The 12615-nt window shown below is 37.9% G+C and overlaps 1 pseudogene across 1 annotated transcript in view; it reads left to right on the top strand.

The window, feature by feature from the left end:
• The window catches only part of LOC146004172 (ribose-5-phosphate isomerase-like), a 76433-nt pseudogene extending 64527 nt beyond the window's left edge, over positions 1–11906 (top strand). Inside the window, exons 6-7 of the transcript XR_014443899.1 lie at positions 808–907; positions 11794–11906. The product of XR_014443899.1 is annotated as a ribose-5-phosphate isomerase-like (transcript). The remainder of the gene's footprint in view (positions 1–807; positions 908–11793) is intronic.
• The last annotated feature ends 709 nt before the right edge of the window (positions 11907–12615 follow it).

Genomic DNA, 12615 nt, shown 5'->3' with positions numbered 1-12615 from the left:
ATTTTACAAAATTACATTCAGTTTATAAACATGTATATTATTTTTCTTGTGACTACTGACTTGTTATGGAAATAAATTAACTCAAAAAAATTGGTAAAACGATTATTTTGTAATGTGTGGGTGGATCGGATTGGATCGGCTATAAGGGGTGAAGGGAGGCCATCAATAATTTCACATAATGTGATAATGAAAGCTTGCTAGTATATTCGTAAATTCCCATAAATATACAGGTACAAGAGGATAAAGTATGCTTTGTGGTGAAAAGATTAATCTGGTGTACTACAGTTTACGGTTTTAGACTTGAGTGTGACTAAGTGTGAATTTTCATCTAAGTGCTCTGATTTTCTTACATATATCACCTTTGACTGAGTGCCAAAACTTTGGGGTTGGGGCAAGAACAGTTAATTTTTCTTGGTAGATAAGGGATACCATTAAGAGACCATACTGGTGGGGCAAAAACTAGGGGCACAATCCCCCCACACACATGTTCCAGCTCAGAGAACAGATTTCATAAGAATTACAGGATGAAAACTTTTTCCAAAAAAGTTTTGTCCAATTCAGTGGTTAGACAATGGAAGTGTGGTGGAATAAGCACAGTACCTTTTACCACTTCCCTAATCGATGATACTGTACATACAAGTTCATGTACATTAATTGCCCTAATGACTTGGTCTGGAAAATGTTTGTTCTTGGTCTGGAAAACCTGGAAAAGTCAGGGAATTTTTTCACAAAATAGTACACCCTGTTTTTATTTACATGAGAAGTAGGTGAATTTGGAATCTTTTACATGCAGCTTTTTTGTTTAAGAAACCTGTGATCACTGATAATGGTAATTTTATACTTGACTGGAAATTTGCAGTGCCCTTAGATTGGAGTGTTGTAAACACGGATATTAAAATGATCCCAGGTATGTATAATTATGTAGCCCTACCATATGTTTTTCTCCCTTCAGTGAATAAAAAAATGTCTGTTACAGGCCCGATTAGCCAGCAGCCGAAAACAAAGAATTCAAAATAAGAAAGAAGCAAGCCGGACTGGAAAATGGAGATGACACGGGCTACGAATAGGGACATTGAATATTGGAACACTGACAGGAAGGACTGAAGAAATTGTGGATCTAATGGAGAGAAGAGGGATCGTTATCTTTGGAATGAGCAAAATGAAATGGGAAGGAAGAGGAGAAATTAAATTGAGGAAAGACTATAAACTGTACTGGGCAGGTATCGAAGAGGGCAAATGAAGTGGGGTTGGATTTGTTGTCAGAAGTGGAATAAGTGAGGAAGTAGAGAGGATAAATGACAGAATAATTAAACTAAAAATGAATGTAAGAGGGAAGGTAATAGAAATAATTCAAGTGTATGCCCCACAAACAGGATGTACAAGAGGAGAAACAAGAATTTGAAGATGACTTGGAAGAACATGTAGGAAAGGAATGGCAAATTGTGATGAGTGATTTTAATTCACAAGTGGGAAGATATAGGAAAGGGTATACAGAAGTACTTGGAGCAGATGGATGGGGACAGAGGAATGAAGGAGGCTACTGGACTTCAGTAAGAGAAATGGACTGTTAGTAGATAATAGCTGGTTTTAGAAGAAATATGACAAGATACAGTTGGAATCATAAACAAAAGTCTGTAATATATCATATATTGGTAAACAAGGAAGTAAAGAAGAAAATGAACAACATTAAAGTAATACCCAGTGAGAACTTACAGTGACCACAGGCTACTAGTAGGAGATGTGAGGAGATGGAAAATAAAAGATAGAAGGGAGGAACAAGAGAGAAGGATAAGAGTGTGGAAATTGAAGGATAAGATGATAAAAGAGAAATATCAAGAAATATTGCGAACAAAAGTGCCAAGAGATGAACCCCAAAGGAGTAGAAACATAATGGACAAGATTTAAAACAGAATTAGTAGAGGCAGAATAAAAGGCATGTGGAAGGACAAGCAAGAAAAAAAGAAGAAAGAAACACCATAGTGGAATGAAAGAACTAGAGAGGCAGTGAAAAACAAAAATGATGCATTTAGAAAATGGTTTAAAGTAAAATCATAAAATGCAGAAAAAGAATATGTGGAAAAGAAGAAAGAGGCAAGAAAAGTAGTAAAGGAGGAAAGAAGAAAGTGGATGGAAGAATGGGCCAAAGTGTTTGAGGAAGATGTAGATGGGAACAAGAAAGTATTGTATGGATTAGTGAGAGAAAGGGGAAGAGAAAGAGAGGACAGCTGTAAGCTAAGGGATGAAAGGGGAAACGTTGTAGAAGAGGATGAAGAAATAAGGAGAATGTGGAGAGAGAAAAAAGGAAATTAACATGAAGTCAAGGAAAAAGAAAGAGGAAGGAAAAGTGAATCTCACATGGAAGGAAGTGCAGGAAGCTCTGACGAGAATGAGGATAGGTAGAAGACCAAGAGTAGATGAAGTGCCAGTGGAAATGATACTAGGAGCAGGAGTGATTGGTGTGCAGTGGCTGTACAGTGTGTTGAAAACAGTATGGTGTGAGAGAGAAATGCCAAGAGATTGGACAAAGGGACCAATGTTTCCCATATACAAGAAGGGTGACAGAAAGGAATGTAAAAACTACAGAGGAATTACACTTATGTGCCACTCAGCAAAGGTGTATGAGAAAATATTAGAGAATAGAATAAGGGAAGTGACAGAGACGGTATGGATTTAGAAAAGGAAGATCAACATTAGATCTGATATTCACTATAAGGCAATTACAGGAAAGGCACTACGAGTATGGAAATGAATTGATATGGCATTCCTAGATATAGAAAAGTCATACAATAGCATTGGCAGAACAAATAGATTTGGAAGGCTCTAAGAGAGAAAGGAGTCGAGGAAGAGATAGTGTGTAGAGTGCAGAGCACATACAAGACCAATCAGAGCTGTGTGAAGACACCAGTGGTAAGAATGGTTCAGTATTAAGTAATGGACTAGAACAGGGAAGGGCTCTTCCCCACTGCTCTTCATAATTACAATGAATGCAATTAACAAAGAGGTGGGGAAGAAGATAGGAGAGGAAGAGATGAAGGCCCTGTTGTTTGCTGATGACTTAGGTGTGGTGAAGCTTCAGGACAGGATAGATCAGGCACAGATGAGATGGTTCGGACACATGAAGAGGATGGATGCAGAAAGACTACTAGTAAGAGCTTACAATGCACAAGGAGTGGGAATAAGGCCAAGGGGTAGGCCCAAGATTTCGGTGGAAAGAGCAGATAGTGGAGAGTGTTAGGAGAAGAGGACAAGATTGAACACCATATAAAGGGAGGAGTGGTGGAAGACCAGGAAAAAAGGTGAGGCTCGACTTCTATGCCAACCCAGCCAGAGGCAGAAAAGGGGGAAGGATGGTGGTAAACATTTCTCTAAGCCTTACATATTTGTTTTTGATTTACCATGTTATGTCAAATTCAGCTATTTAAAAACTATATCTTTGTAGCAATCAAACTCTTGATTGCTCTGTTTTGACAACTTGTCACATGTCTCTGCAAGTGCTACATAAAGAATGAAATGCAATGTTGTTTAAAATAAATGCACATCAACAAGGGGCTAGACAATTTAATAATAAGTTAAATTTTCAAGTGAAAAGTATGGCCTGGCCTCGAAAGAGCTGTTACACCACAGTTTAGTTTAGTGTGATTTGTAAATTTTACTATAAATGTTAATAGAATGCATGACTATGTACTGCACACCCAAACTATACATTAACTTATGGCAAACTTCAAAAATTGTAAATGTAATCCTAAATTTGATATGAAAACTGCACTGATTATGCAAAATAAACATATCCCTTCTAATAGCACATTTATGTAGTTACCAGAGTATTAAGTTTATTCCTGTGCAAAAGCAGGGTGGCTACAAACAAGCAAAAATGAAATTCCCTGACTTTTCCAGGTTTTCCAGGACAAAATTTACATTTTTCCCTGACAATTACAAACTAAACTAAATCGATGTTTTTGTAAATTGAAATACTAAACTCATACAGATCCAGGCATGGATTTGTTAAGCACCAATATTATCTTCAATGAAATTGACTTAATTCCTCTATTCTCTATGATTTGAATTCAAACTGCAAAATAGTGAATTTGGAAAATTATTACAATTCACAAGCTAGGGAAGGATTACGGAATTTTGTCATACACAATAAGTTTAAAATAAAATACTTGATTATTTTTAAAGTTGCAACTAAATGAGATAAGAGTTAAGAGTGAATGATTAAGAAATACAATTTGTAATTTATCAGTCTCCTTATACATTCTCGGGTTTATATGTTGATATTTCCACTGAAGTTTGGAACCCTCTGCTTGCAAGAACCATGAGTGTGGACTCAATTTTCAATGCATAAAGCTACTTCTCTCTTCTCTGTAAAGCAAACAACTTAAATCTTGAATATAAGTGAAACAATTGAATCGAACAAAATAAAGTGTCATATTTCCTTACATTATCAATGTGATTTCTGCTTCAGTACAGTATATCCAAGTGAAGTACTGTGAAGTTGACAACATGCAGTTATACCATTAATGCTGACGAAAAGGGTATGTAGGTATTAGAAATTTAACGCAAGGAATTTATAGAATTGCATTGTATAGGTACCTGATATAGCTAACCACACATTAAAACACTAATAATAGAAGCGTCTGAAAGTTCATATACGAGGGGCATCCTGAAAAAAGCTCCAATGGTGCCTATACGCAGCACTAGTGGTCGGAGAGGGACACACACACACATGCAGGCAGGAAGAAGTGGCATTTAGCTGTAATCTGGTACAGTTGCAATGCAGCCGTTTTAGGACAGTTCTAGGTTAAAGATTGCAGCTCTCATACAGTCTCCCACAGACTGCGATGTAACCTACATTGCACGCTCAGAATTTGGCACAGAGCCACCAGCAATTGCGTGAGGTGTGCAGACCGGACTTCGTGAATGATAGTATGGTCAGACGATGATACAGACAATTCATGGAAGGCCAATCGAATGTGCACAACCCCATACAGCACAACACAGGCCCTTTGCATCACTTCAGGTGAGAGATCTTGGACCACTCCCTGTACAGCCCTGCCCTTTAATGTACCGGCTTTCATCTCCTGGTTTAACTGAAGAGGTTTCTGGCAGGGCAAGGATTTGACAGCTACACTGTGGTAGAGATATTTCCAGTCTTTGTTTGTCAGACACATATACCATGGGTATACAAAATTTAGTGACATGCTACGACAAATGCCAGAACAACGGTGGTGATTATGCCGAAAATTAAGTTAGGACTCACTGTTACTAATGCAATAGATTACTACTGATATTCTTGTTTTATTTATGCCCAATCGGTAGGGACCTTAATATTTTTTATTTTTTTTAAATTGGTGTATTTTCTTATTTTTTATTTTTTACTATATGGTGTTATTTTTCCCAAAACTCACATTTTAATTTAAGCGCATTTTCTGGCAAATATCTGATATTATACCTTCATGGTGTTTTAAAACTACTGTTTCAAATTGTAAGTCACATGGCTTACGCCTCTTCGTGAGAGTTTGATATATTGAAATTATTTTGGGAAAGTTATTTTCCATACCATTTTTTTTTAATTTTAAGGTAAGGATTTTAGATAACGGAATTTTCCCCATATATACTGAAGGGTGAATAATGACCATAAATGGCGACGCACCAAAAAATTAAAATCAATCAATCTCACGTGACAGATACCAATATATTATAGCACCAAAAATTGTTAGTGTTACGTTTCCCAAAATTCGCGTTTTTGTTTTAGAACGTTTATCTGCCAAATATACCGAAACTTAATACTTCATTGTGCTTTTAAACTATTCTTTTAAATTGTAGGTCTCATGGTCTACGTGTTTTCGTGACAGTTTGATATGTTGGAACAGATTTTTGAGGAAGTAAAAGTAAAGTGCTCCCCTGCACTTTTCCATGAAGGTGTATAGGGGTGTGGAGTTAGGGTCCCACACTTTCTTGATCACGGCTGAAGGTGGGGGTGATGTGATCAGCACCATGCTCCTGGCTACCTTTATCCCTCAAAGTTTCCTCAAGGTACCAGCTTCATATGATGCTGGACGGGCACCGGAGCAGTTTGAATAGGTGGAAAAGATCCCAGTTCTCCCCCGCAGGGGATCGACCCCGGGTCTCTAGCATAGTAGTCAGATGCCCTAACGACTGAGCTCCATTATTACTCACTCGACAAATGCCGATGGTGCGCACTTAGCTTGGTAATTCAAAACATATCTTCTGTGACAAATACGAAGATGTGGCTCTCGTGTGATGGTAGATACGCACTCGATCTCCCGTTAGAAACCTGCCACTTTGCTCTGTGATGCAAATGGTTTTGATAGAAGTTGAAAAAATCGTGGGAAATACATGATTTAATGTGTCTGTCGGCATTATTCCATGTTCGTATAACTCTACAATTTACTGTTGAGTAAAATGTTGGAAAACTTGCATGTTCTATGTACACAAACATGGCCTAGAAAAGACAAGAATGTTGGATTTCATGGAACTTTTCGTTTTTTTTAGGACATTTCTTTTAAAAAAATCGTTAAAAACGCCAACAATTCGCATTTTATGCCAAATTCGCATTATTTCGATATTTCGAATGGGCGAAAAATGTGTCCAGACATCACTGCACATTCCTAAACATAACTTCGCAGCAATTACCATTTTTCACGGTTTTGGCATTTGCGAAAAATCAATGTCTCTACTAATTGGAAATTACTTTCTGGCCACCCCTCATATAAATCAGTAGATGAAAAGTGAAAATTTATCAGGGCTGGCAGAGAAAAGCCAATCCTTGAAGAAAGTGATTTGCTTTTATGACTGAATGAATCTAGTAAATATGATATTAAAATATTTACGTATTTATTATTAGTATTTTGTTTCATAATATTGGACATTAACTTTACCCTGTGAGAGATTAATGACCATCTCTCACGAGTTTAAACAGACAGGACAGAGAGTGGCGTTAATTTCAATACAATACTAGTGTATTGGGTGGCCGCGGTGGCTCAGTCGGTAACGCGTCTGACTACCATGCTCAAGGTCCCGGGTTCGATCCCCGGCCGGTTCAAATCCGGGAACTTTTCTAACGGTTGGAAGCAGCCCCGGCGCCCACCCAGCATCGAATAACATGGGTACCTGGGGGAAACCCTGGGGGGTAAAGGCGGTCAGGGGCGTGGTGCTGATCACATCACCCCTACTCACGACCGAATCAAGAAAGTGTGGGGCGTTACCCCCACACCCCCTATACGCCTTCATGGCGTGGTGCTATGCACAGGGGAACACTTTACTTTACTTTACTTTACTTTTGCAATACTAGTGTTGCAGTAAATTTGAGGTTGGGAGCATGCTCTTGCCAATTTTTATAACGTTCACCAATGCAGTTTATGTTTCACTTTTTCGTGATAGTATTCAATATATATCCCGTTTGGTTGAATTCTTCTTGATATCTAAGAATAGTGCATGTCATTGTAAACCTATGTTAACTTGTGCGAAACCAGTAATACGTCAGGATGATGAAAGAAAACCTTCGTAAGCACTGCTACATTAAATAAGGTGAAGTGAGCCAGAAGAGTAATAAAATTGCAGCAGCATATTTGCAGTCCATGCAATTTCTGTCGCATGTTGTAGTGAGATACTTTGTCAGGTGGCGATATTCAACAAAAATCGTATGTATCAATGGAACCTATTTGTTTCAATGTTCCTTCAGTTTGCCCAACAAAATGCCTTACTACGTGACAAGTCCCCTTACTACTCCCATATGGACAAGAAAAAAATGATAATTCAATGCATTTCCCACGTAATATTTAGAGGTTTAACCTTTACTCGCCCAATGATAGCATATGGTATAATCAGAGTAAGGTCGTACTGGCCTGATGATACCATATGGTATCATGGTGCTGATTACGAAATGAATGTGCTTTTTGGACGTTCATACTCTTATGTTTGGGTGGAAACTCTGACACAGGTCTGGAGCAAGCCTGAGAAATTCATATTGATGGCCAACCTCCCCCTTCTCCCCCCTCTCCGCAACATATCCATGCCACATTTCCGAACCGAGTTTCACATTTTGGCTCATTATTTAATTTGTAAAAAACCCAGGAACATGAAATATGTTTCCATCTCTTTGTAAACGTCCATTCTTTTAAGAGAATACTAAGATTTGCGGCTTTTCCCTAAAATAGCGGGAGAAGAGGGGGCAAACTTCAGATTTTTTTGTTGTTTTTTTCATTGAAATTCGGTGGTCGCGCCCTCAAACCCCCCTTCCTCCGTTCGGCGATCTGAATTGTACACGGTTGCATACTCGGATGTTTTAGCTGTAAAACAAAACTTATCCGAAGTAGATTGCTCCCATAGTGGCCGAGTTATAACAATTTTCCTCCAAAAATGCAAATTACCTATTTTTCGTAAAAAAAAAAATAATCACATTTTGGCTTATTATTCAACTTGTATAGCACCCAAGAACATGAAACATCTTTCACTCTTTTGAGAAATGTCCATTCTTTGAAAAGAATACTAAACTTCGCGCCTTCGTCCCAAATAGCGGGAGAAGAGGGGGCAAACTCCAGATGTTTATAGTTTTTAATTAAAATTAGTGGTCGCGCCCCCAACCTCTCCCCTCCTCAGTTCGGCATTCTGAATTTTACACGGTTGCATGCTATGATGTTGTAGCTGCAAAACAAAATTTATCCGAAGTAGATTGCTCCCATAGTGCCCGAGTTATAACAATTTTCTGAGCAATATATAATTAGCTACTTTTAGTAAAAAAAACAGTGTTTCACATTTTGGCTTATGGCACCCAAGAACATGAAACATGTTTCATTCTCTTTGGAAACATCCATTCTTTGAGGAGAATACTAAGGTTTGCGCCTTATCCCCAAAATAGCGGGAGAAGAGGGGGCAAACTTCAGATTTTTATGTTTTTTTCATTGAAATTCAGGGTCGGTCTCCCCCAAACCTCCCTTCCTTGGTCAGGTGTTCTGAATTGTACACGGTTGTATGTTGTGATGCTCTGTCTGAAAAACAAAACTTATCTGAAGTAGAGTGCTCCCATAGTGCCCGAGTTATAACAATTTACCTCCAAAAATGTAAATTACATATTTTTCGTAAAAAAAAATCACATTTTGGCTTATTATTCAACTTGTATGGCACCCAAGAACATGAAACATGTTACGTTCTCTTGAGAAATGTCCATTCTTTGAAAATAATAATAAAGTTCGCGCCCTCTACCTAAAATAGCGGGGGAAGTAGGAGCAAACTCCAATTTTTTGTTTTTTCCATTGAAATTCGGGGGTCGTGACCCACAGCCCCCTTCCTCGGTCCGGCGTTCTGAATTGTACAAGGTTACATGCACTGATGTTTTATCTGAAGTAGATTGCTCCCATAGTGCCCGAGTTATAACAATTTTCCTCCAAAAATGCAAGTTACATATTTTTCGTAAAAAAAAATCACATTTTGGCTTATTATTCTACTTGTATGGCACCCAAGAACATGAAACATGTTTCATTCTCTTGAGAAATGTCCATTCTTTGAAAATAATAAGAAAGTTCGCGCTCTCTACCCAAAATAGTGGGGGAAATAGGAGCAAATTCCAAATTTTTGTTTTTCCCATTGAAATTCGGGGGTCGTGCCCCCAGCCCCCTTCCTCGGTCCGGCGTTCTGAATTGTACAAGGTTACATGCACTGATGTTTTATCTGAAAAACAAAACTTATCTGAAGTAGATTGCTCCCATAGTGCCCGAGTTATAACAATTTTCCTCCAAAAATGCAAGTTACATATTTTTCGTAAAAAAAAAAATCACATTTTGGCTTATTATTCTACTTGTATGGCACCCAAGAACATGAAACATGTTTCATTCTCTTGAGAAATGTCAATTCTTTGAGGAGAATACTAAAGTTCACACCTTCTTCCGAAAATAGTGGGAGAAGAGGGGACAAACTTCAGATTTTTGTTTTTTCTATTGAAATTCGGGGGTTGCGCCCCTCAAACCCCCTTCCTCGGTCCGGCGTTCTGAATTGTACACGGTTGCATGCGCTTGTTTTAGCTGCAAAACAAAACTTATCCGAAGTAGATTGCTCCCATAGTGCCCGAGTTATAACAATTTTCTGTTCCCGTGCAGAGTTCCATAACGATATTTTTAAATAAAAAAAATAAAAAAAGTCAATGAAGACGAAATTCCCTGACATTTCCCTGACTTTTTTTGACACCTCAAATTCCCTGACTTTTCCCGGTTTTCCAGGTTTTCCAGGTCTGTCGCCACCCTGAAAAGAGCCCATTTTTGCTTGTTAAATATTTACAGCAGAATAATAAATTTTCCATGAATTGCATATTTCACAGGATAATTCAAACTTTAGAAAGTGTCGCGTCAGTAAATTAACTCTAAATTTCGTGTTTAAGAATCTGTTTTTATATTACCAAACAGGGCAGGAAAATGTACCTCACACCTTTCAGAAACATGGAAAATGAACATTACAGTATGTTATTTCACATTTTGTGTTTTTGTCAAAAACTAAATATGCATGCCTCTACCCATAGCTGCTGTTTTTTGACTATCGAAACTAGAGTCGGCTACTATTTCTTTGAACTAACAACCAAATTGTCCTCACTGTAAGCCTTGTGTTGTGTGTGATTTCATCCTTATCTAAATGTACACAAGACATACAAAACACATCGGTTCAAATTGTAACAACATAACTTTAATGCCTGGAAGCCATTCACGTACATGTAACACAATACCATGACAACCAATAAATAAAGTGCTATAAATACAAATTTTTATTCTTCCTGCCTGCATTTGTCTCTCATCTCCTCATGGAGTCTTCTTTTTGTTTGTTTTAATTGCTGGTCTTCCCATATCTATCTGGAGGTCTTCTAAGTCTGTTCGATCTTCTGAGTGCTGCGCGCCCAGCATCTGCACTTGGTTAGTTTTCGTTATCTATTCCCTCTGCATCCTCAAGCTGACCTGCTGGTGTCGATTCAAGTTTTGGATCAGGTAGATCTGTTGATGAGGGGTTTGGTCCACACTCACGTTTTCATAGCCACCTGACATATATCACACGTGTTTATCCATCCAACAATTGAACTTTATATATTAGAACATTCCTGCTATTTGCTTCAGTGAATTTACCTTCGAGGTCTGCACCCAGATTCGATCATTAGCAAGATAATATAATTTTGTCAAGTACCTTCCTGTCTACTCAGCCATGCCGTGGTCGAAGAAATGGTGGGTAACAAGCACTTAAATGTAGTTTTGTACAGTACTTACAGGAAACTATGGTACAATTATTGTAAACGATACACAAACCATGCAATCTCGGTTTCTTACCATAGAAATTCATCAAGCCGACACATTTTCTGTTGCATAAACCTATGCTTGAATGATGATCATCGCGTACTCTTTGTGACATCTTCATCCATGCTTCTTCTTACAGAGAATCGCCAACAACATCCTACCAAAGGCGCCATAGATGTAAGCCTTGTGTTGTGTGTAATTACATCCTTATCTTACGTAGGTTCAAATTGTAACAACATAACTTTAATGCCTGGAAGCCATTCACATACATGTAAAACAATACCATGACAACCAATAAATAACATGCTCTAAATACAAATTATTATTCTTCTTCCTGTCATGTGTCTATCACTTGCAATGCTAGCTAGAATCAACAAAAAAATGTTTTGGCTCCTACCAGGCATTAATCACACGGCTGCTTGGGAGAAAGTCAACACTACCGAGGAACTGATTTACAAATCATGAGACTACTACCCTATCTCTTATCTGCTTGCTTATTTTCCAGGTGTCATTGAGACTGGTCTGTTTGTCAACATGGTTACTAAAGCTTGCTTTGGCATGGAGGATGGAAGCATAAAGGAGAAGCAACCATAAGTATTAGCCACACTATTGAAGCAACTATCCTGGTTGCATTTTAAGTGTGACAAATGCATGACAGACTGTTATCATATTTTGTAATATTCTTATGAATTGTGCATGTTCACATATGAATATCATTAAGATTATTATTTTTTTATAATGTTCTTGTTTAGAATGCAACTTGACTGTCAAGTGACTTTTAAGTGACTTTTAAGCATCTAAGGCCAAGAATGTAGTGGTAAAAGTATTTGTTACCAAGGTTACAGTTGTACACTGGTTTTCGAACCATACATATGATGTTCATCTGTCATCGTACTTAAGTGCACTCACAGTAATGATCAGCAATTGTTCTACTTACTGTCTGTTAAATGTCCCTGTTCTTAAGGCTCCATTTTGATTGTGTGTAAGCAATTCATTATGAACACAGTGTATGGAAATACCACATGAGTATTTTTTATGTAAGAATCTGCTCATATGACAACATTTGTGTAATATGGGAGGCAAAATGCATAACTGTGATAGATCTGCAATTATTCTTTGCCATTTCTCTTTTTACAGTTTTGTTTTTCTAATGTGTTTTACTTTCATTAAGATTAACACTTTGTGGAACACAGTGGCGGCTTGTGGTGAACCAAAGTGGAGGGGCGAGAGCTCACAAATTTGCTCTATTGATTTGCTTTATTTTACTTCGCCTTTTGTGCCACATTTGGTTAATTTGCGAAGATGGGTATGAGTGATATAATGAAAT

The sequence above is a fragment of the Lepisma saccharinum genome, chromosome 21 (genome assembly GCF_977018435.1).
Source record: "Lepisma saccharinum chromosome 21, izLepSacc3.1, whole genome shotgun sequence".
NCBI classification, from domain to species: domain Eukaryota; kingdom Metazoa; phylum Arthropoda; class Insecta; order Zygentoma; family Lepismatidae; genus Lepisma; species Lepisma saccharinum.
Note: the sequence above shows the minus strand (reverse complement) of the source record. Positions and strands in the feature narration are given on the sequence as shown.